Source organism: Meles meles, chromosome 5 (genome assembly GCF_922984935.1).
Source record: "Meles meles chromosome 5, mMelMel3.1 paternal haplotype, whole genome shotgun sequence".
NCBI classification, from domain to species: domain Eukaryota; kingdom Metazoa; phylum Chordata; class Mammalia; order Carnivora; family Mustelidae; genus Meles; species Meles meles.
Window position 1 is genome coordinate 80,301,839 of NC_060070.1, and position 4,271 is coordinate 80,306,109.

Sequence of the window (4,271 nt, forward strand, 5' to 3'; positions counted from 1 at the left end):
CTCTCATAGTTACCAAAATAACATCTTTGTTTTATTTATTTATTTATTTATTTATTTTAAAGGGCAGGGAAGGGCAGAGTTAGAGAGAGAATCTTAAGCTCCACGCCCAGCGTGGAGTCCAACTCAAGGCTCAGTCTCAGAACCTTGAGATCATGACTTGAGCCAAAATCAAGAGTCTGACACTCAACCAACTGAGCCACCCAGGTGTCCCATAACATCATTTTAAAGCATAAGGTGTACTTTCCTGAATTCAGTGATTTGTCTCATTATCTACGCCCCTTAAAGTCATGTTTGTTCTTGATATGATTCTTCTCCTCATGAAAATTTCTGAAGATGCAGCTTTGCGCAGTGGCAGTATCGTAGCCAATGAGGTTTATCCGAGGCGCGATTATTGCTAATTGAAAATTTCTGAAGATGCTATCAGTGAATGCAATGCTTAGAAAACTTGTATGGAGTTAACGTGTCACTGTTCTCTTTTATCAGTGTCTTCTCTTTAATCCTTTCCTCCTGTGATCACCAATATAGCATCGGTTCAAACTTCAATGCAGAGAAACCCAATTTTATCATTCTTATATTTTGTGTCTTTCTCTTTGCCAAGGGATAAGTTCTGTTCTCTATGAAAGCAAGATGAGTATGTAACCACAAGTAAGTCCCCCCACACACACACTCAAACACATACACACACACATCTCTCACACACACACACACACATAAAAACACAAACACCAGACTCCTACAAAAGGAAGAGAAAATTCGAGACAAACGAACTTCTGTGACAAATTTTCCAAACTGGACCAAAAATAGCCCTTCTGCACTAAACCACCAATTCAGTGCAAAAAAACTACCATCTGGTTACTGTCAGGTCTGCTAGTACATAAAAGAAGACTCTGTTTTTATACTTTATTTTTCTTTCCCCAAACACGCTGGGTTTCTTTCCCACTGTGTGTGTTGTGTCTGGAGAAGGCCATGCTAAAGCACTGTCATTGGTATTTGCCACCCCCAAAAGTGATGAGCTACCTTCACTATTTTAAATGATAGATTCCCAAATGCTGACAAAGTCCAGTTCTGACATAACTGTTCTTACTGTTTTACTGCAAATTAAGGCCTTGAATAATTTTACCTAGCATTAGCATGTGTTCCCACACAGAACTCTGATACCAGAAAAACTGAACTAACATGCCCGGAAAGGAGTGAAGCCCTGAACAATGCCCAGGAATCCTCTCCAGTGGCCCTGTCAGAAGATGGTCATGATGGAGACCCTGGTCTACACTGCCAGATTTTCCAACCCCCAGAGTGTGAAGGCCTCACTGAATGCTTCCCTCACACAGCTGCTTTTATTTCCCTAATAATAAAAATAGCAGAAACACATCTGTTTTCATGCTTCACTGTTGACAGTTCACCAAAAGATGTGCATCCAATAGCTTTTATCCAAATAGACAGAGACATGTTGGGTCCAAAACACAGAGAGGTTATATGATGTTTTGGTTTTAAGTTTGTGCAAGAAATTCAATTTTTGCATTTCATGTCACGCCTAGAACAAATCTCTCTCACATTCTGACAATATTCTTAGTGAGGTTCCAGACTATTTCCTAGAGTGTCTGTAATGCATTAAAACTCATTTTTATGTTTTATAAAGTCTATTTTGAGATAGTTATTTGAAAAAAAAAAAGAATTATGTGTAGTGTTTCAGTTCAAAGCAAGGAATGGTAAAGAAGCACAAATGCATGTGTAATGCACATAGGACGCAACAGAAAGTTGTGAGCAGAAAGAGAATTCCTTCTTTATTGTTACTCAGCATATCTATATTTGATCTTACTTTAGATTTTTCTACTCCCTCCCCAAAAAAAACACAACCCATCTTGAAAATAAAAAGTCATTTCTCTTTGATAAAAACCTGTGTAGGAAAAATGTTCAGTTCAACACACAAGTATTTTTCACAGTCTTGGGATAATAATACATGCGGTGTAATTTGCCACTCATAAAATAGAGTGAGGGAGAGAGGCATGAAATATAACATGTGAAAATTTGTATCCTCCCCCCACCAAAAAAAACCATTTTCAAACATGTCTTTTCAGGACACCCAGTGTAGATGAGTGTCAGATGAATAATGTGATCAATGAAGAAGGTTTTGGGAGGAGAACAAAGAAATGGAGTTGTTGGCTTTCATCTTAGAGTTTGCTTCAACCACATCAAATAGACATTTAAAATATATGACCATATACTACTTAATAATAATAATTATGTGATTATTTTAATATTTCAGATTATTAGAATCAAAATATTTTAAACACACACCTAGGTTTTCTACCTCTGCTATTAAAATTCAATTTCAGAACTAAATCTTCTGATTAATCTCTTTTTTGTTAGTATTAATCTGAGATTCTTCCATCTAATTGTAAACAGTTAATTTATTGTCAAGATGAAGAAGAAATATAGTCTTTTGTTTCAGATGGAAACATCGAAGAACTTAAAGGGAAACACAATTATCTACTCACGTCCCCAAAGTTTAAACTGCAGAAACCTATATATACCTAAATAGACTATTGAGAAGAGTCTAGCTGCTTTTCTAATATAGGAACAAATAATGCTTCCTCATGGGATTAGATCACTTTGAAGTAAGGGTCTCAACACCTTCATTGCCAGAAGGATCAATTAATACACAAAGATCTAATGCTCTTATAGCAGAATTATGCAGAACTATTCAACCTAATTTCAGGCTAATACTTTTCAAACATTTATTTCAAGAGAAGTAGAAGTTTCATTGCTGGCACATGCTTTGATCTACCTCTACACTCCTTTTTATCAAGTCAGCGATAGTCTTTTTGATCAATGTGCCTTTCCAAACCCACATGCACCTGCTTGAACATGCTGAAACTCAACTTCAGATGGGATGCCTATATTCTCTGGACAGGCATTTATTAGCTAATAAACCAACAATAAGTAGCCACTGTCCTTTTATAGTTGCTTGCCTTTAAAAAGAAAAAAAAAAAAACTATTTCACCTTGTGAAAGCATTTGTCATGTATTCACACACTATATTGTACCTTGTGCAGAATGCATGGATGATGTTAGGCCTGTTCTCCAGATGATTAAGACCTAAACACATTTTTTAACAAATCCAAAATCAATCTGTATGGTTAAAATAGAAAAAAGCATAAAAAGAAAAAAAGTATCTCCATATCCTCATATGAGGATATGGAGATACAACATGGGGGGTTAGGGGGATAGGAGAAGAATAAATGAAACAAGATGGGATTGGGAGGGAGACAAACCATAAGTGACTCTTAATCGCACAAAACAAACTGGGGGTTGCTGGGGGGAGGTGGGGTTGGGAGTGGGGGAGGGGGTTATGGACATTGGGGAGGGTATGTGCTATGGTGAGTGCTATGAAGTGTGTAAACCTGGCGATTCACAGACCTGTACTCCTGGGGATAAAAATACATTATATGTTTATAAAAAATAAGAAATTTTTTTAAAAATTAAAAAATAAAATAATTTTAAAAAAAAGAAAGAAAGAAAAAAAGTAATATAAGGACCAGCCTCCCCACTTACAAAGTAGGTGTGAGTGAAAGACCAGCAATTTAATTTTTTTCTTGATCTTAGAAAGATCTGAATTTTCTAGGAAAAGGAAGAGACTAGAAATGGGATAATAAGAGCTTATCTTTAAGCATTTCTTACTGCACAGGATAGTTTTCTCTGCAGCTTGCCTCTCTAGTCTTATTCATACTAAGTCCAAAATTTTATTCTGCTAAACATTGTTCTCTGCGATGATTCATCATTTACCAAAAATAAAAGGTCTAGTAGAAAAAATTCCTTGCTAAGTAAAGCAGGACCTGAATTTTAATCCTAATTCCTCCATTAATTGGGAATTCATTTTGGCCAAGTCCACTGAACTGCTCCATGACTCATTTTAACTCATTGATAAAATAAGTGTAATAATGTCTGTGTTGTCTTACAAAAATGTTGAAAGTAGAGAGCATTTTGAACATTACATGTGTTCTATATTATTATTGTTAGCAAACCTGCCAAAGATTATTTCTAAATTTAAAACCAAAAGTCACAAATGAATTTTTCATTTACTCAGGCATATGGAATCTTGAAGCACAATTAAAGATCTCTAAGTGTCCCTAGGAAGTAAGTGGTGAAACAATCCAGCTTTGCCAGATACTGGGAGTTATAAAAACTTTATTCTGTCCCCAGCCACACTGGTCTTCTTCCAGTTCCCACTCACAACTTTTTAATCTAATCAATGAATTCGGTGATTTAAATACT

At 35.9% G+C, this 4,271-nt stretch overlaps 1 pseudogene; it reads left to right on the plus strand.

Moving 5' to 3' along the window:
* The first annotated feature begins 337 nt into the window (after positions 1-337).
* On the plus strand, positions 338-456 carry LOC123942798 (annotated as a pseudogene).
* Positions 457-4,271: the final 3,815 nt, after the last annotated feature.